The sequence below is a fragment of the Prionailurus viverrinus genome, chromosome A1 (assembly GCF_022837055.1).
Source record: "Prionailurus viverrinus isolate Anna chromosome A1, UM_Priviv_1.0, whole genome shotgun sequence".
Classification (NCBI taxonomy): Eukaryota; Metazoa; Chordata; class Mammalia; order Carnivora; family Felidae; genus Prionailurus; species Prionailurus viverrinus.
Window position 1 is genome coordinate 229,936,387 of NC_062561.1, and position 21,272 is coordinate 229,957,658.

Below are 21,272 nucleotides of genomic sequence, written 5' to 3' on the forward strand. Positions count from 1 at the left end.
AATCTCCAGTCTACAGCTAAAGCTTCAAAGGCTGTTAGTCCCCGTAGCTGTATGATTTGATGTTTCTTTGTAGACTGCACTAATATTTCCAAACAAAATTGCTTTTAAAATTTAACACCAAGAGCAATTTCCATTTCAAAATTGTGCCAGTTATTGAAAATGTCTTCAGTGGTGTTACAAATGGTCTTGAAGCTCCCCTGAATGTGCTAGGCATTTAGTAATGGGTGTCTGTGACTGTTTTCCAAAAATTCCTTATCTAGTTACTTCGAAACAAACAAACAAAAAAAAAAGCCTGGAGAAGTAATCATCATGCTGTGTGTAGAATAAGTACAGCAAATAGCTCTATAAAACACCATTTTTAAAAGAACCTTTTAATTTTGTTCAATGTTCCAGAACTTTCCGACCGAGAATTAAAAGTTGGGTACAATTAGGGGCGCCTGGGTGGCTCAGTCGGTTGAGCGTCCGACTTCGGCTCAGGTCATGATCTCACAGTTTGTGGGTTTGAGCCCCGTGTCGGGCTCTGTGCTCACAGTTTGCTCAGAGCCTGGAGCCTGCTTCAGATTCTGTGTCTCCTTCTCTCTCTGCCCCTCCCCCGCTCACGCCTGTCCCACTCTGTTTCTCAAAAATAAATAAATGTAAAAAAAAAATTTTTTTTAAAAGTTGGGTAAAATTATTTCAAGAAAGTTGGGTAAAATTATTTCAGGACCTAACCACAAATACAGGAAAAAAAATAGAGGACCAACATATAGACATATACATCGTAAACAAAGAAGTGTGCATAGATATCAAAGTCTTATTCTGGTCTAGAATGAGGTTCCTCCCAAGGCAATCTTCAAACAGAAGGCTTACCCAGGTCTACTGGAAATAGGTTTCCATCATCACAGTCCAGAGTGTCCAAAAACATTTATTGTGAAATGTGTCTTTTAAATCTTGAGATCTCTGACATCAGACAGATTTCCCCACTTCTGTTAAAGAAGCTTTCCTGGGGCGCCTGGGTGGCTCAGTCGGTTGAGCGTCCGACTTCGGCTCAGGTCATGATCTCACAGTTTGTGAGTTCGAGCCCCACGTCGGGCTCTGTGCTGACGGCTCAGAGCCTGGAGCCTGTCTCCGATTCTGTGTCTCCCTCTCTCTCTGCCCCTCCCCTGCTCATGCCCTGTCTCTCTCTGTCTCAAAAATAAATAAACATTAAAAAAAATTTTTAAAAAGAAAAAAAAAAAAAAAAAAAGAAGCTTTCCTGTACTCCTGGGTACTGGGAGATGATTCAACTACGCTAGTGTTCATTTGAACCATGGTGTCATGCAGGTAACTCCTTCAGCTGGACTTCTCGAACTCTAAGTGGAGAGCTCTTTAAAAATCAGAGTCAAAGCCTTGCCCCCTTGAAGTCTGTTTCAATAATTCTGGAGTGTGGGTTCCAGAATTTGTTTTTATTTTGTTTTATTTTTAAGTTTCCATGGTGATTCAGTTGGATCACCCCAGATAATCCTTATAAGGAAAACATAGCACCACGGTCCTTAGCCCTTGAGAGAGGTTGCATTTACACAGGTTTTATTTGTCCAGTTATATCAGTAGAGACTTAAGCTATTTAGTATACTTACTGTTTCTCTTGGAGTAAAAATATACTTCCCCCCTCTCCTATATTGTAGGGCAGTTTCTTTCCTTCCCTCTCCCCTCCCCTGGAGCCCTGTCTCCCTTCACCTCACAGATCTCAGGTATTTTAACTTTACTAGGCAGACTGATAACCCCAGTTCCTCTGATTTTGCTCAGTACATTTTTCTATGCATCTCAGCTTCACATGTCTTCCCTTTCTAATAGCTCTTAGCCTCCAATATGTTCCCCCCTTTTCCTCAACTACTTTGCCTCTAGGGCCATCAGCCCTCTGTCTGAGAGCCCTGACTTCACAGCATTTCTGTTCTCCAGGGCATTGTCTTCCCTTGTATCCGTGTTCTCCTGATTTTAAAATACATTTACATTTTCCGGTTAGGAAGGACACTGTGAGCTCACTATCACTTTTGGTTGAAGGTTGGATAGGGCAAAGTGATAAGGAAGGCTGATATAGATAAATATGTGCCTATCTTTGCCAATAATCCTTCTAAAACTCTGCTTCCTGGATTTGGTTATGATGGTTTCTCTGTGACGGTCCAATCAGAGGACAGAAATGACTCTAGATGGTTCAACAGAAGGGATTTAATTCGGACAATTTGTTCTTGAGTAATGGATGATCTGAGAAGCCACGTGGGGGTGGTTCATGCCTCCAAAAGATTAGTGACAGCAGGGATCTGTGCCCACTTACGAGGCTGGAGAGACAATGGGAGGCAATGGTGTTCCCAGAACTCGGAAACCAGGCTGACTTTCAGAGAGTGAGAACCGGGGCAGGGACACGATGAACCTGGAGGGAAGACACAGCCGTTGCTGGGGGTGCTGTATGCAGCCGAACAAGAGCGGGAGAAATACCCAAGGTGTCTCCTCCTGCCCTCCCTGGCTGCAGTTATATGGAATCCAGGTGCCAAGGGAAGCGCGGAAGTGAAATTCCTTAGAGGAAGTGGGGAAAGCAGATTTGATAGCAAAAGACGTATATGACCGGCACAGTTTCTCTATGAGGATAATCTCCTATGACATGTGAAGTCTCTCTTTTCATTCTAAGAAATGGTTTCTGTATCAAGGTACTTGATTCTATGCCAGTAGATAATAAATGAGGGTCTAGGGAATAATAAAACTGAAAAGTAACTGAAATGGCGCAGAAGAATAGGGATCTGTATTCAAGTTATTACTTCCTCCTCTGTTGTGCCAGAGAGAGGTCTACGTCTCTCCCCATTATAGCTGCCATCTCTTCTTGTCAGGGGCCCCGTCAGCATCCTGCAGTAAGGGAAGCAGGCTGGGGTGCGGGGAGGGAGACAGTGCCGACAGCCACAGTGTTTCACTTCCTCAGGGGGCACCTGGAGGGCAACGTGAGCCAAAGCAGGAAGCAGCAAATTCTCTTGGGAAACTGGAGGCAGAAAGGGAGTCCCTGTGCCCCGTTCTCCAGCCCAGTCCTCCTTGCTTCAAGCCTATAAAAAGAGAGCTGAGTGTGTAAGTCCACAGAAACCAGAGGGTCCCCGAAAGATACGTGTGTTGCAGCCAACGAAGAGCACCGAACTGCAGAAGGGACCAGACCCGCTGCGATGATGCAGACCCCAGAAAGAGCTATGACAAGCTATCACACACACACACACACACGCACGCACACACACGCACACGACAGACGTGTTTTATGTAGTTTACTTTTGTGACCCAATGTAATGATGCGGTATCAGTGTTTCACTCCAGTGACTCATCACCCTTTCCACTTCCTTGCCCGCCTTTCTATCTCCAGCCCTTTTCAACTTGGCCTTGGTCCATCCTGCCTCTGAAAAAGTCCTCTCAGAGTGACCTGCTAACTGCCAAATCTAGTGGTAACTTTTCTCTTATCAGTTATTTCAATTGGCTATTTATAAGCATTGAAATTGCTGAACACGTTTGCTCTTTGAAACTTTCCAGCGTTCATTTGAGATAATGTATGCTTTTGTTTTTCCTCCTAATTTTTGACTATTCTTTCTTGTTTTCTTTATCTAATTCCCTGTTCATCCTAAATAGCTATGTTCCCAGGGATTCCAAAATTGGGCTCTGGCCAATTGGCCTCTACCCAATCCACCCCTCTCTTTTCTTGACACATGCTCCCTGGACCTTCTCATATGTGTGCTTAACTATAATCTGTACCCTCTCAACTCACATCTCCTTCTTTAGACTAGAAGTGTCTCCTGAACGTCAGGCCTGATTTTCTATTGTCTACAGGTTATCTCCACCTGGATGTTGTACTTTAAATTCACCATGTCCCAAACCAAACCACTTATTTTCCTTCCTCAAACAAATTAGTGCCTCAAACAAGTTAACAGTGGCATGTTAACTAGAACATCTACCTGTATCTCTGACTTCCTCCAAGTTGGATTTAGCAACTCTCATCTGTGCTTCTGTAACAGGAAATCTATTACTTTCAGTACTTACTGCAGTGAGTTCTAAATTCTGATTTGTCTTTTCTTTTATCAGCCTTTAAGTTTACCAAACGCAGGGACTGTTTGTTATTCATTCCCGAGTCCCGATGGCCCAACTCACTACAAAGCTGATTCTCATCATCCCCTTCCTTCTCAAATATCCTGATCACCTTCCAAAAGAAAATTATACAATTTGTAACATTTGTACAAAGAGTCGCTTGTTTGGAGAATTTATGTTATGTTTCATCTTCTCAACTGTGTTTAGAACAGTTGTTTATATTTGCTAATTCATTTTTAGAAAGCTGGGACGTAGCTATTTCACTCCCAGCTTCCTGGGGATATGAATTCCAGCCACTTAAGAAGTATATAAGTTTTGAACCCCAAGACATCAATTTGTCGAGATCTTAAAGTTCATTGTCATGGGGATTGTACATGTCACCAAAACTATATTTTTATGATGTTGATGAAGGAGTAATAACCTTTGACAATGTTTTGGTTGCTCACTCTAGAGTTTCAGAGATAGATCTTCGATATTAGCCTTGTCAATTTTTTGAGAATAAATTTTGATTAACACTATTTGGAGTGCTTGAAGGACGATAGTTAATTACAAAAATTTCCAAGGATATTTTCTTAATTTAAAATTAGTGAGCTTGTATATATCTCAGTATTTCCCCAAGGACCTGACACACTTAATTTGAACTTACTCTTAGTTGTATTTTAGGTCTAGGATTTGGATGAAGGAAATAACTGAAGAATCCAGTTTAGGTGAAATTAAGTTCAGTCTTAGCCTCAGTTTCTCAGAAAATAAATCTGAGGCAAGGATTTGAAGTACTAATGATTACTTGGGAGGTGCTACATTAGGGCGGTGAGAGCGAGAGGAAAGGTGAGCAAAGACGTGCAGGGCTACATCACCAAACCAGCTGCAGCCTCACAAAGAGCTGTGAAAAGACACAGTGGGCCCTACAGGTGCATCTCAGCACCAGAAGGTAAAGAAGCCTATGTGAACAGCTCGTGGTGTTCACGATGGGGTAGGGTTTGGCTTCCTCCTGTTTCCTGTTGACCATTGCTCAAAGTTCACTCCACAGAGAGTTAATTCCCTGTACTTTTGGCTTGCATTATTCAACTCTGCCTGTGGCCCCTAAGGATATCTGCCTGTGGCCCCCTTCCATTCTGTGAAGTGGCATTCTTTTTACTTCCCCATTTTGTACGAGCTGTATACATTACCGGTGGCCTAACCTACGCCTTGTGGTCTGAATTCTGGAAGCAGGCAGGAGGCACCCATTTCACCCAAGGCTGATGGGCTAAGCTGCTGGTGGTAATTAAGGGCAAAAGACTGATTGGGCCCAAGGAGAGTCCAGGAGGCAAGAGGTGCACACGTAACTTGAGGAAGTGGTTGAAATGAGTGTCTAATAGAGCTGCTGACTCAAAAAGCTCCGCTTCCAAGTTTACAGACGGGGAAGGGGAGCAGAATACTTCAATACTGAAGTTGCATCAAACGTATACAAGTTGCCATGAACGAGTCATCACAGATTTTTTAAATTGAGATATAATTGATATGTGATATATTGTTTTCAGGTGTACAACATAATGATTTGATATATGTATATACTGTGAAGTGATCATCACAATAAGTCACATTAACATCCCTCAGAACACATCTACAGGTTTGTTGGTGTGTGTGTAATGCAAACTTTTAATATCTACTCTCTTAGCAGTTTTCAAAGGTATAATATAGCATTATTAACTATAGTCACCATCACCATAGATAATTGACCTGGGAAGAAAGCATTGAAAACTAAAATGTCCCGTACCCACCCCACTACTTTTTAAACTCTGAGTATTATACTTGGAGACATCTGGGTTATCCCTTGACAGGAGATGACTCCATGGGATGACTCCGTGGGATACCTCCGTGACTCTTCAGATGAAACTTCCTTGTCTGATTTCCTTTTTCCAAGGTGTTTTAAAAGAATCTAGGTATCTTGCCACTGGCTTCTACTCTAATAAATATAGGAAACTGGAAAAATTGTCATCATACAGTTTTTCAGTGATAAGAGTCGTGCCCAGGAGAGCATTATTCTGAGAACTTCTAGTTCCGTTACTTTGCTGAGCTTGAAGCATTATTTTTAGAGAAATATATGTCCTGGCCCTGATTGAACTTCAGATTTTCTATTTGTCTTTGGTTGCAAAACAGAGTTGACAGGATGTTTTATTTTCAGTGGACATATTAGGAACAGCCTCACCGTGCCTGGCTGTGCACAGCAACACATGGGCAGCTAGTTCCTATGGTGCATTCAGGAATAAACAAAGCTTTGGCTAGAATCACTCGTCCAGCCCAGTTCTCTATGTTTGGACTTTGGACACAGACTCCAGGCCTGACTAAGCCTGAGCCAGGGTGTTGGCCTTCCTGACAACACCCTTCTGCTGTGGTTAATGTTGCACTACCGGACTATATTTTTGAGACTTTTCCCATGAGGCCCAGGAGTCCTCTCCCTCTTAGCTTGAATTGTCCGATCCCTAAAGCATTATAATAATCACCTTCTAATAGTTTATTACCTTTGCATTTTCCTCTCTGAATGGTACTTCTGTTCTTCGACTGAAAGAAGTGGTATCTATACCTGAGTCTCAAACTGGGCCGGAGTGCTCCATACTGTGGGGCAGATTATGTCCCTCAGGTGGCCACTCCTTGTCAGTTTCTGTAGTGTTGCTGTCTTGCAGCAACTGCCTTTGGAAATCTCTCGCCTGGAATTCCAGATGATCATTTGTGAACCAGAACAGTGCGTAGAGTTGGCTGATGGACTTCCTGTGGCACCCCAGTCTACTTAGAAATAACCAATAAGGGAGAGTTCTTTTTATTTCCCTGTTTGGACAAGCCGGATCACGAGTGGCCTGAGCCATATGGCTTGAATCCTGAGATGTACATCTTGTCATTTTCAAAAGTCAATGCAGAGTAATATTTTCCCAATATCTTGCTGACAAGGGAGAAGGTATGATAGAGCGGCTTTTTTTACCTTTCTTCCTGAAAGGATAGACTAACTCTACAAATTGTTGTCCCGCTTGACAGAAATCAATGAAATCCATTACTAGATATTCACATTTCACCCAACAATGTGAAAAAGCGAATAAATAAAAGTCTATTCAATTCTGTAAGTGCTTTGCAAGCTCTATCTTGAAAGGAAAATAAAAATAAGATGCCTTTGATGATTTCGAATTCATTAGAATGTTTCAATCCAGGTTAGTTCATGGTTTCATCATGGAGATTTCTGTTACCTTTACAGTGAATGGCTGAAAATTGTGCCGTACGCGTAGCCTTTGTAAAAGAGTAAATTGGTTTTATTGGCCATTTTTCTAATATCAGTCTACTTTCTGGCAAGTGTTTTGCTAAGTATTGTGGGGGACACAAGAACTTTCCATCTGCCTTATAGCGGTAATATTCAGCGTGGGAGAGAAAAGGTGGATGATAAAGATGATAATGTGCCATTGGGGATGATTAGGCTTGTATCCTGTAGCAATCATGAATGGACCTTGCAGCATCCTAATTTATTAATTTGGTGTTTCCATCTTTATTGAGATATAATTGACATGTAACATTGTGTAAGTTTTGGGTGTTGATTTGATGCTTACATTTTGTGAAATAATTACCACCATAGTGTTAGCTAACGTCTTTATCATGTCACCTAATTATTATTTCTTTTTTTAGTGAGAACCTTGAAGACCTACTCTTTTCAAGTATATAATACAATATTATTAACTCTAATCACTGTATCTCACATTAAAACCCTAGAACTTAATTCATTTTATAATCATAAGTTTGTACCCTTTGACTTGCATCTTCCCTTTACTTTCATTCCCCGGCCCCTGGTAACCACCATTCTACTGTTTCTATGAGTTCTCCTTTGTTAGATTCTACATATGAGTGAGATCATACAGTGTTTTCTTTCTTTGTTGGACATATTTCACTCAGCATAATGCCCTCTGGGTTCATCCATGTTATTGCACATGACAGGATTTCCTTCTCTCCCATGGTTGAGTAATATTTCCTAATGTATATATATTTATTATACATTTATTATTATATATTCCTATCTATCAAACATATTCTTTATCCCTTCATCTGTTGACAGACACTTGTTTCCATATCTTGACTATTTAGAATAATGGTGCAATAAACATGAGAGTGCAGATATCTATTTCAGATCCTGTTTTCACTTCCTTTGGATATATATGCAGGAGTGGGATTGCTAGATCATGCATTGCCCTGATTTATTTATTTTTTTATTTCTACTTTTTAGAGTTTTTATTTAAACTCCAATTAGTTAACATATAGTATAATATTAGTTTCGGGTGTACAATATAGTCATTCAATAATTTTATTCAACAGCCAATGCTCATTACATTGCCCTAAATTTAGATCTTGAAGGATTCTTCACTGATTGTCTCACTTGGCTAAGGTTGTATAGTAAAATAGTAAGCCATTGTCATAATTAAAAGATATAAGTGCACTCAGAACCATCTCGTGAGGTAGTCATGTACTTGAAAAAACAGAAATTATAATGAGTGAATAAATGACTAAGTCGATGAATAATTCACATTTTTCTGCTGAAATCATGGCTTCTAAACCTTATCTAGATTTCTGAATGTTGGAAGACCCTCTATACGTCAATTCTTTTTCCACTTCTGCAAAATGCACTCATGTTTTCACAAGCAAACTTTAGAGTGTAGTTTTTGCTGTTGATTCAGTTTTCTTAGCTTTTTTTTTTTCCCTATGGGAAATTTTGACTCTATGGGAGATTATTTAGGGTCTTCTGTCAGCACACAATATTCAGAATACAGTTTGGCTTTCATTGGGCAATTTCCAATTCATCCTAATTCATCCTTATCTTTTACTTCGCTCCTGTTCTTGACTCTGTTACCAATTCCTCACATCTTCATTTTTCTTTTCCTTTCCTTTCTTTCTTTCTTTTCTTTCTTTCTTTCTTTCTTTCTTTCTTTCTTTCTTTCTTTCTCCTCCTTTCTTCCTTCCTTTCTTCCTTCCTTCCTTCCTTCCTCCCTCCCTCTCTGCTTGCTTGTTTTCTTTTTCTTTCTTTCTTTCTTTCTTTCTTTCTTTCTTTCTTTCTTTTGTTCTTGGATCTATGGTAGAATGCCTTCTGTCTGTCTTTCATACAAAACCAAATCCTGAGGTTCCCCCCTCCTCCCCAAAGAGTCTTTGCTACTAAAGACTACACTGAAATACATAAAGGCAAAAGTAACTAATTAAGTGAAAGCTAAAAATTTCCTAGAGATAAAGCAGCTGCGGGAGCAACCTAGAGCTGATTCATGAACTGGCACCATCCAGCCTGCTCTCCTGCCGGCTCAGCATAGTAGGAACCCAGCCCCCGTGGAGAGGAAGCAGAATGACTTGGTGCTTCCAAGAAGAACCTGAAATTGTAGGTTAAAGAGGAAGCAAGAAGACGATTTGTAGATTTAATGGAAAAAATTGCACTGGCATTCATTGAATGTGAATGGCTGTGGCTCCAGGTGATCTGATAAAAAATTTTTTTTTTATGGAAACAATTATTAGGATGTTTAAGACACCTTCTGGTGTATACAATGGACACTTCTGAGTGGCTGGCATTCTGGGTGTTCTTTATTTTCTTTTTGTTTATCTGTATATTCACTAATGAAATGCATTGTTTTTATAATAAGAAAGTAACACTTTACATGACAAAATAAAAACAGTAGGTAAGTTTAATTTAAAATACAATTTTTGTCAGATATATCTGCTATATTCAGCAAAGTTTGTATAATTTTTTACATTGTGCACATTGGAGGATAATTAATGTTGCCAACAACTAGTTTGTGTTTGTTTTTCTGTGATCTTTGTTTACACTGTCCGTCCTTTTGTGTGGCTTATTGTAATTTTTTAAAAGTTAAGGTGATTTTAGTACAAATTTCATGGAGAAGGAATAAAAAGCGACTAGAAGTTGAAAAAAAAGGGGTAGGAAATAATGTTATGAAATGACCTGAAGCATTGCCCATCTTCCCTATGATGCCCTAAAAATTTAACAAGTTATGGAAAACAAGTTCTCATGGAATGTACATTTTCTATAAAGCCATCAGTTGAAACTTTTCTCTTGATCTATTTAATTTGTTCAATTCTTTTTTTTTAGGGCTTTATATGTAGTTTTTAAAATCTGAGTTTAGTTGACACACAATTTTACATTAGTTTCAGGTGTACAACTAAGTGATTTGATAAGTTTATACATTGTGTTCACAAGTACAGCTACTATCTGTCCCATTACATTGCCATTATAGTCTCATTGACTGTAATCCTTATACTTTACTTTTTATTCCCATGAATTACTCATTTCATAACTGGAGGCCTATATCTCCCTCTCCCTTTAACCCATTTTCCCCAGCCCCTCACTGTCCTCCCCTCTGGAAACCATCAGTTTGCCTCTGAATTTACAGTTCTGATTCTGCTTTCTGTTCTTTCATTTATTTATTTTTGTTTCTGTTTATGAATGAAATCATATGATATATGTCTTTCTTAGCATGACTTATTTAAGTTAGCATAATACCCTCTAGATCCATCTATGTTTTCTCAAATGGCATGATCTCATCCTTTTTTATGGCTGTGTAATATTCTGTTGTGCATAGATATCACAGTTTCCTTATCCATTTGTCTCTTGATAGACACTGAAGTTGTTTCCATGCCTTGGCTATTGGAAATAATGCTGCAATAAACGTAGAGGTGTATGTATCTCTTCAAGTTAGTGTTTTCCCTAGGTAAATATCCAATAGTGGAATTATTGGGCCGTATGGTATTTCTATTTTTAATTTTTTGAGGAAACTCCATGCTATTTTCCACAGTGGCTGTACCAATTTACATTCCCACCAACAGTGCAGGAGGGTTCCTTTTTCTCTACATCCTCACCAACATTTGTTGTTCCTTGTCTTCTTGATTTTAGTCCTTCTAAAGAGTGTGAGGTGATATCTCCCTGTGGTTTTGATTTGCATTTCCTTGGTGATTAGTGATGTTGAGCATCTTTTTATGTGTGTTGTTTAACAATATATCTTCTTTGGTAAAATGTCTATTCAAGTTCTCTGCCCACTTTTTAATTGAATTGTTTGATTTTTTTTTGGTGTTGAATTGTGTAAATTCTTTGTATATTTTGGACATTGCCCCTTGTTAGATGTATCATTTGCAAATATCTTCTACCATTTCATTAGGTTGTCTTTTTGGGTTTTTTTTTTTTCATGGTTTACTTCGCTGTGCAGAGCTTTTTATTTTGATGTAGTACCAATAGTTTATTTTTGCTTTTGCTACCCTTGCCTTAGGAGATTTATTTAGAAAAATGTTGCTATGGCTGATGTCAGGGAAATTACTTCCTGTGTTCTCTTCTAGGATTTTTATAGCTTCAAGTCTCATGTTTAGGTCTTTAATCCATTTTGACTTTATTTTTGTGTACGGTGTTAGAAAGTAGTCCAGTTTCATTCTTTTACTTGTAGTTGTCTAGTATTCTGAACACCAGGTAATCTTGCGTCCTTTGTCACAGATTAATTCACCATACCACTATGTGTTTATTTCTAGGCTCTATTCTGTTCTATAGATCTGTATCTACTTTTGTGACAAGTATCATACTTCTTTGGTTACTACAGCTTTGTATTATATCTTGAAGTATGGAATTGTGATACCTCCAGCTTTGGTCTTCTTTTTCAGAATTGCTTTGGCTGTTCAGGTCTTCTGTGATTCCATACAAATTTTAGTATTATTTGTTCTAGTTTTGTGAAAAATGCTGTTGGTATTTTGATGGGGATTGCATTGAACCTATAGATTGCTTTGGGTAATATGGACATTTTGACAATATTAATTCTTCCATGAGCATGAAATATCTTTCTGTTTTTCTGTGTCATCTTCATTTTCTTTCATCAGTGTTTTATAGTTTTCAGAGTACAGGTCTTACACGTCTCTGGTTAAGTTTATTCCTAGGTATTTATTCTTTTTGGTGTAGTTGTAAATTATGTTGTTTAAAAAATTTCTCTTTCTGGGGCGCCTGGGTGGCGCAGTCGGTTAAGCGTCCGACTTCAGCCAGGTCACGATCTCGCGGTCCGTGAGGTCGAGCCCCGCGTCAGGCTCTGGGCTGATGGCTCAGAGCCTGGAGCCTGTTTCCGATTCTGTGTCTCCCTCTCTCTCTGCCCCTCCCCCGTTCATGCTCTGTCTCTCTCTGTCCCAAAAATAAATAAACGTTGAACAAAAAAATTTTTAAAAAATTTCTCTTTCTGTGACTTCATTGCTAGTGAATAGAAATGCTACCAATTTTGGGGTATTAACTTTGTATCCTCTGAATTCATTTATTATTTTTAGTAGTCCTTTTGGTGGAATCTTTAGGACTATATATATATATATATATACACACACACATACTATCTTGTCGTCTGCAAATAGTGACTATTTAACTTCTTTACAAATATGGATGCCTCTTACCTCTTTTTCTTGTTTTATTTCTGTGGCTAGGACTTCTAGTACTATGTTGAATAAAAGTGGTGAAAGTAGACATTCTTGTCTTGTTCCTGACCTTAGAGGGAAAACTCTCAGTTTTTCACTATTGCGGATGATGTTAAATATGGGTTTTCCATATATGGCCTTTATTATGTTGAGGTATTCTCCTTCTATTCCCATTTTGTTGAACATTTTAATTGTGAATGGATGTTATATTTTGTCATATGCTTTTTCTGCATTTATTGAGATGATCATATGGTTTTTATCCTTCACTTTGTTGATGTGGGGCATAGCATTGATTGATTTCCAAATATTGAGCCATTCTTGCATCCCAGGTGTAAATCCCACCTTATTATGGTGAATGATCTTTTTAATGTATTGTTGTGTGCACTTTGCTAATATTTTGTTGAGGATGTTTGCATCTATGTTCATCAGGGATGTTGACCTGTAGTTCTCTTTTTTTGTGGTGTCTTTGTCTGGTTTTGGTATCAGGGTAATTCTGGTCTTGTAGGATATATTTAGAAGCTTTCCTACCTTTTTTTATATTTTTTGGAATTGAGGAGAATAAGTATTAACTCTTCTTTAAATGTATGCTAGATTTCATTAGTGAATCCATCTGGTCCTGAACTTTATTTTTTGGTAGTTTTTGATTACTGATTCAATTTCATTACTTGCAGTTGGTCTGTTCAGATTTTCTGTTTCTTCCTGGTTCAGTTTTGGAAGATTGTATGTATCTAGAAATTTATCCATTTCTTCTAGGTTGTACAGTTTGTTGGCATATAATTTTTAATAGTATTTTCTTATAATCATTTGTATTTCTTTTTTTAAATCCTTTGTATTTCTGTGGTGGCAGTTGTAACTTCTCTCTTTTTTCTGATTTTATTTATTTGGATTCTTTCTCTTTTTTTCCTGATGAATTTGGCTAAAGGTTTGTCAATTTTGTTTGTCTTTTCCAAGAATCAGCTCTTAGTTTCATATATTTTTTTTTCTATTTTTTTAAGTCTCTATGCCATTTATTTTTGCTCTGATCTTTATTATCTTCTCTCTTCTACTCACCTTGGACTTTGTGTGTTCTTCTTTTTCTAGTTCCTTTAGGTGTGAGGTTCCATTGTTTATTTGAGTTTTTCCTTGTTTGTTGATGTAGGCCCATATTGCTATATACTTCCCTCTTAGAACTGCTTTCACTATGTCCCAGAGATTTTGGACCATTGTGTTTTCATTTTCATTTGTCTCCATGTATTTTTTAAAATTTTCTTTGATTACTTCATTGACCCATTTGTTGTATAGTGTCATGTTATTTGGTTTCCGCATATTTGTGTTTTTTCCAATCTTTTTCTTGTGATTTATTTCTAGTTTCATACTTTTGTGGTTGGAAATTTGAATTGTATGAATTTCTTAAATTCATCGAGGCTTGTTTTGTTCCTAATATTGATCAATTCTGGAGAACATTCCATGTGCACTTGAAAAGAATGTGTATTCTGTTGGTTTTTTTGATGAAATATTTTGTATATATCTGTTATGTCCATCTGATCCAATGTGTCATTCAAAGACATTGTTTCCATATTGATTTTCTGTTTGGATGATCTGTCCATTGATATAAGTGGAGAGTTAAAGTCCTTTACTATTATTGTACTACCATCAATTGCTCTCTTTATGTCTGTTAATATTTGCTTTATGTATTTAGGTGCTCCAGTTTTGGTTATGTAGATATTTACAATTGTCATATCCTCTTGTTGGATTCATTCCTTTATCAGTATGTGATACCCTTCTTTGTCTTTTATCACAGTCTTTATTTTAAAGTCTCTTTTGTCTGATGTAAGTATTGCTACCCCAGATACATATATATATATATATATATATATATATATATATATATACACACACATATATATATACACATACACACACATATATATACACATATATATGTATATATATATACACATATATATGTATATATATACATATGCATATATGTGTATATATATATATATATATATATATATATATATATACATATATATATATATTTGCTTCCATTTGCATTGGTGAATGTTTTTCCATCCCTTCACTTTCAGTCTGTATGCATCTTTAGGTCTGATGTGAGTCTCTTGTAGGCAGGATGTAGATGGTTTTAAGTGATTTTAAAATTTTGATGATTTTAAAATTTTGTTTTCTGGTTGTTTTTATAGTTCTTTGTTTCTTTCTTCTTCTCTTGCTTTCTTTATTTGTGATTGATGAGTATCTGTAGTGTTTTTTTGGTTTTCTTTCTCTATTTTTTATGTGTCTATCATAGGTTTTGGGGTTGTGGTTGCCATGAGGTTCACACATAGCATCCTAAGTAAATAGCAGTCCATATTAATTTGATGGTCATTTAAATTCAAACACATTAAAAAAAAACAAAGAAGAAAATCTTATTTTTATTTTCCCCCTTCTCTTCCCTTTTTATTCCATTCTCCACATTTTATGTATATGTTGTCATATTTTGCATCTTTTTATTCATATTTTTCTTATGTCTAATAATGACTATTTCTTTTCCATTTAAAGAAATCTCTTTAACATTTATTGTAAGTCTGGCTTAGTGGTGATAAACTACTTTATCTTTTGTTTATCTGGAAAGTCCTTATCTCTCCTTCAAATCTGAATGATAACCTTGCAGAGTAGAATATTGCTGGTTGTAGGTTTTTTTCCTTTCAGCACTCTGAATAGATCATGCCACTGCCTTCTGGTGTGCAATGTTTCTGCTGAAAAATCAGCTTATTGTCTTATAGGTTTTCCCCTGTAGGTAACTTGTGTCTCCTTGCTGCTTTTAAGATCCTCTCTTTATCTTTAATCTTTGATATTTTCATATTATGTGCCATGGTGTGGACCTCCTTAGGTTCATCTTGTTTGGAATTCTCTGTGCTTTTTGGATTTGGATATCTATTTCTCTCCCTAGGTTAGAGGAGTTTTCAGTTATTATTTCTTCAAATACGTTTTTTATATCTTTCTCTCTTCTTCTGGGACCTCTGTAATTCAAATGTTTATTCACTTGATGTGTCCAAGAAATCTCTTAACCTCATTTTTAATCTCTTTTTAATCTCATTTTTAAAAATTCCTTTCTTTTTTTGATGTTCAGTTTGTGTGTTTTCCATTACTCAGTATTCCAGATCATTGATACATTCTTCTTCATCCTCTAATCTACTGTTGATTCCTTCTAGTATGTTTTTCATTTCAGTTATTGTATTCTTCAACTATGATTGGTTCTTTTTAATATTTTCTACCTCTTCATTGAAAGTCTTACTGAATTCTAACATTCTTTTCTCCATCCCAGTGAGTATCTTTATGATCATTACTTTAAATTCTTTATCAAGCATATTGCTTACCTCTGTTTCACTTAATTTTTTTTCCTGAGTTTTTGTTGGTGTTGTTCTTTCTTTTGGAGCATATTTCTCTGTCTCCCCATTTTGCTTGACTTTCTGTTTCTCTCTTTTTGGCCAAGTTAAATGCTACCAGTGGAGCTAGTTCTAATTTTTGTTTACTCCAGGTACTAGCAAACCATTCTTAATTCTTACATTAAAGGAAAAACCAACTTTTATTAAACACTGTGCATCTCTTTTAATAAAGGGTCTGGCACATTGGCATCATTCTTTCTCTGGTAAAGGAATATCCATTCCAGGATCTACCTCCTGTTTCCTTCCCTTCTCTTCCCTTTTCCACCACCATCCTCCCCTCCGGCCCGAGTCTTGTCTTCCCCTCCCCTTCTCTCCTCTTTTCTCCTCTCCTGGCTGTGCAGCCCCATTGCCATCTTTCCTTCTCTTTTTCCTTTCCATCCTTCCCTTTTCCTCTATTGTCTTCTCTCCTCTCTTCCCCCTCCCCTTCTCTACCCTCCTCTCTCCTCTCCCCATCTCTTCCCCTATTTTTTTAAATAGAGCTGGAATTTTTTTTTAAATTTTTTTTTCAACGTTTATTTATTTTTGGGACAGAGAGAGACAGAGCATGAATGGGGGAGGGGCAGAGAGAGAGGGAGACACAGAATCGGAAACAGGCTCCAGGCTCTGAGCCATCAGCCCAGAGCCTGACGCGGGGCTCGAACTCGCAGACCACGAGATCGTGACCTGGCTGAAGTCGGACGCTTAACCGACTGCGCCACCCAGGCGCCCCTAAATAGAGCTGGAATTTAAAGAAATGAAAAGACACACATGTGCTAATTATAGGCTTTTCCTATTGCCTGATAATGAATGGGAAGATTCAGTTACATTCTGATGGAAAATGTAAGCTCTTTAACTTGATTGTAAACTTCATCCCTGTGTCAGAGATTAACTATGCCCAAGGCACTCGTTGTCACATTTTGTCTTATTTGGCCAGGTCATAAGTTAATCGAACATTATGTTAAAAAGTCAATATATGGTTTTATAATTGTACTTAATCATATGCTAGTGATTAATGAAATTTTGTGTCATATAAGTTAAAAAATTCATAGCTTCGTAGTCACACAACATAATGGGATAAATACCAGGGTGATGAGGTTAATATAGGTTAAGTCAGACTTGCTCTGGTTTGCTTTGTTTAATCCAGAAATAACCTTAAAATGATGGAATTTGTACAATAGTACTTATTTTTTTTGTTTGTTTGTTTGAGTCACCATTATAAGCTCTCACCTCCCAAACCATCTTTCATTGCAAGAATCCTTTTTTCTCACTACTCTGCACACCCCTGAATCTGGCCCTAGCTCACACCCCTCTCCACTTTCTCAAAATCTCCCACTATGCTCTTTTTTTTTCACAGCCTCTTTCTTGTTCATTTCTTTCATCATTTCCCTCTTGCCTGAAAACTGGATTTCCTCCAAGAACTCCCCTCTGAGGAGAAAGCTATGATTTCTTTGAGTACCTTAGGTATCTCAGGACCTGGTGGAGGGGTGACTGTCCTCTTTACTCCCTATTGCTTCATTTGATTTCTTTTACCCCTTTGGAAACTTTGGATCCTTAAAGTGTGTTTTATAGGACTTCTCCACTTATTTCACATTTTTGTCTCTGTTATGTGCTGGCCTCATTCCTTGATGACTTCAGTACCTGGTTTATTGTCTTTTCCTCTGACCATCCCTTTATCTTTCCTCAGGACTTCCACCATTACATGCATGATCCATGAAAGTTTTCTCAGCTCCACATATATTGTATCCAACTCTCTCTAAACACCAAAAGTGGTGCTTGTCCTGAGCTTGCCCGGGCACCTACATAATATTCAGGGAAATCTCACAACTGGACATTTCAGACTTCAGACTTCAAATTAACACTCTGAGACAACCACCTTACTTCTTTTCCCTCCCTCAATTCTAACACCCCCGCCCCCTAAGCTTTCAGCTGATATGTTCTCCTCGTTCTTCACAGAAGAAATGGATTCAGTTGGACAAGAACAATGTTAACTTTCTATCCTTAACTTACTAGCCCACATGATTTGTAAATACCAGTTCTTCACTTTCTTTTGTAATGAAATGTCCACATTAAGTGCTGGCTTCTGCCTGAGATCAAACTTGCCATGTGCTCTGGATCATGTCTGCTCTTGATTTCTCAAGAACTTTGTTACCCTCCTACAACTGCCTTCTTCAACCTCTCCTATTCCCTTTCCAGACTTCTTTTTCTCATCAGTTCTTCCCTTTCTACTGGCACACTGCCATTATTATACAGATATGCCTATCTTCGTTAAAACATTCTTATCACCGCATTTTCCTCCACCTCTTCACTTCTCTGCTCCCTTAGCAGTAATGAATTGGTCTCTGTATGTTCTCATCTCCTATTGTTTCTTCAATCCACTCCCATCAGTTTTCAACCCTAAAAGTCCACTGAAGTCATTATTAGATGCCCTCCATCTTTCCAGATCCATGGTTGGTTTTGTGTGCTTGTGTACAACCATATTCACAACTGCTTAGTGGCATGTGACACTGTTGACCATTTCTTCTTTCTGGGAACTTTTGTTTCCTCAGCAATACCACCAGACCAAAATGCTAGGATTTTATCCAGATTCTACTTTTCCATTTGTAGTGTACATCTAAGCTATCAAAATGTTTGGCCAGCTCCAAAAATACATGTTTCATCCTCTCCTACACTATTCTATCTATTTTGGTCTAGCCTATCCCTCATGTCTTATCTCCTCTTGCTATTTTCCACTACTTCTCTGGTGTAATTCCTGTTCATTTCGTAGAAGTAGCAGTTAACCTTCTTATGTGTTTTCCTCCTTCCATTTAGTGCCCTTAGAGCCCACTTGCTATACAGCGAACAGAATGTTCTTTTAAAATGCAACTTACATCATATACCTCCTTGGCTTAACTCCCCTGATCCCATGGTTTCAGTCTGGCCTCTCACCCCAGGCCAGTGGTGGTGGTGACACAAACACCTGATGGGTTTGGAAAACCCAGGAACAGAGGAGAACCTATATCCCTGTTCTCAAGGGGAGCTTAGAGAGGTGGCAAGATACCAGAATCTCAGGAATTTCCTGGTGCTAGGACAAAAGCCTAGAAATGGTTTTGTGGTGCTGGGACAGAAGAACCTTAGAAGCTTAAATCAGTCTCAGAGAGACATGGAAGCCTAATATTTTCCTTATAGCAAGCAGCGAGGGACCTGCAAACAACGGAGAGGCTGTTTGACTGAGCTAGTTCTCACAGTCAGGAGTGGAAGAATCACAGTGACCAACTTGGACCAGTGACTAGAACAATGTTTTAGTGTGTGCTGATGTGGGTGGATGACAAAGACCAAGGGTCACAACCCCACAGTGTGCACACACAATCATGTTTGGCATTGTGAAAGCTTTTACAGAACACAGATGCTACTCTGGGGACGTGGAAACGTGGGCAAGTCCTTAAGTTGGCTGCAGTTTAGTTTATACCATCTGGTAGAGCAAGGATTTAAAATAGAAATTAAAATCAGTGTAGAATTAAAGTTAAAAAGTTAAATCCCATGGGCACAGGGATTTGTTGGATTGTTATCTGTACTTGATGTTTTATAAAGTTCAATGATAATACATATGCATGCAGGTTGAGAGAGAGGACTCTAGTTTTGACGATAGCTGTGTGTACTTTGGCTGGCTCTTTCTAATATCTTTAGGTCTCATTATCCTTATCTGTATAAGAAAGAGATTGAGCTAAATAAATGGTGCCTCTAGACCCCCGTTATCTAATCAATTACTATCAATGATTTATCTTAGAAGAGTAATTTCCCATCTCCCACGCAGAGTATGTGCATGCTCATTAGCCCATTCATGGAAATAAATTTTCCTCCGGGGTGCCTCGTGGCTCAGTTGGTTAAGCCTCCGACTTTGGCTCAGGTCATGATCTTGCAGTTCTTGGATTTGTGCCCCACACCGGACTCTGGGCTGACAGCTCAGAGCCTGGACCCTGCTTCAAATTCTGTGTCTCCCCCTCTCTCTACCCCTCCCCACCTTTCAAAAATAAATAAACATTTTAAAATATATTTTAAAAAAACCTCTAATTATAAAGTTTTGCTACTTTCTCATTCTTATTTAAGGGATGTTGATTATATATATGTGCATGCCTGTGTGTGTAATTATTGATTCCCTGACCCTTTTTAATAAGTGGCCACTTTAGTAGTCGAGGAAATGAAAAATCAAATGAGTTTGGTGTCAGGACAGTAAGTATTCCAGCAAATGCAATAGAAATGATGCCTGTATCTAAATAATCTTTTGAAAACACCTATTTTGGCCCACCTGTACATTTTAGTCTAGCTTTCAGAATAGATTGTCTCATCAGAAAATGTCAATGTTAACTAGACAAATATTTCACAGATTGGAAACAAATATGTAAATGACGCTCAAAATATAAAATTTGTAATAAAGTCTTATTTTTTAACTAAGCTCAGCACAATATTGGTGTGTCATGCTGAGCATAAATGATACTTTGGATCATTCAGCTTCATTTTTCAGCCTACCTGGGGAAATTATCTTTATAGAAAAATGCATAGTTTGGGATGCTTTTTCATAAAATCGGAGAGACGACATATGAATGAAATCTAACAAGTATTACCTCTTTACCTCTGGTCTTTTTTTATACCCTCATCTTAAGAAGACAGCATAATATTAATAATGCAAAACTCAGTGGAAATACGGATGATATTTTAGAATTTCATTGAGCCTCATTACTGCAAATACGATTTCTCAAAACATACCTACTATCACTTGATTTTTTTTTCTTGTTCTTAAGTAGCTGGGAAACCACACCAAATGTAAAGTGAAAGCTATGAAGATAGTGAATAAGTATGCTAAATCCTGAATCTTAGTTCTGGTTCTATCATACACTAGTTGAATGTGTCATTCACTTCTCTGGGCCTTAGTTTCCTCACTATAAGATGAAGGTTTTGGGGGCATTTGGGTGGCTTGGTTGGTTAAGCATCTGACTTTGGCTTAGGTCATGATCTCGCGGTTCATGAGTTTGAGTCCCACGTCAGGCTCTGTGCTGACAGCTCAGAGCCTGGATTCTGCTTCAGATGCTGTGTCTCCCTCTCTCTGCCCCTCCCCTGTTCATGCTCTGCCTCTCTCTCTCAAACAAAACAAAACAAAACAAAACAAAACAAAACAAAACAAAACATAAAAAAAAAAAGATGAAGGTGCTGGACAGATGGTCTCTAACAGACATTCCAGCTCTAATAATTCATGAAATGACAAAACCAGAATTGCTGAACTCCTGTAGGTAGGCCTGTTGATAACTATATTAGATGAGGCTGTGTTTAGTATATTTATTACCAAGTATATAGAGTATCTTGCTGTCTTAGGTCATTGATGCTTCCCTGAAGATTATCAGC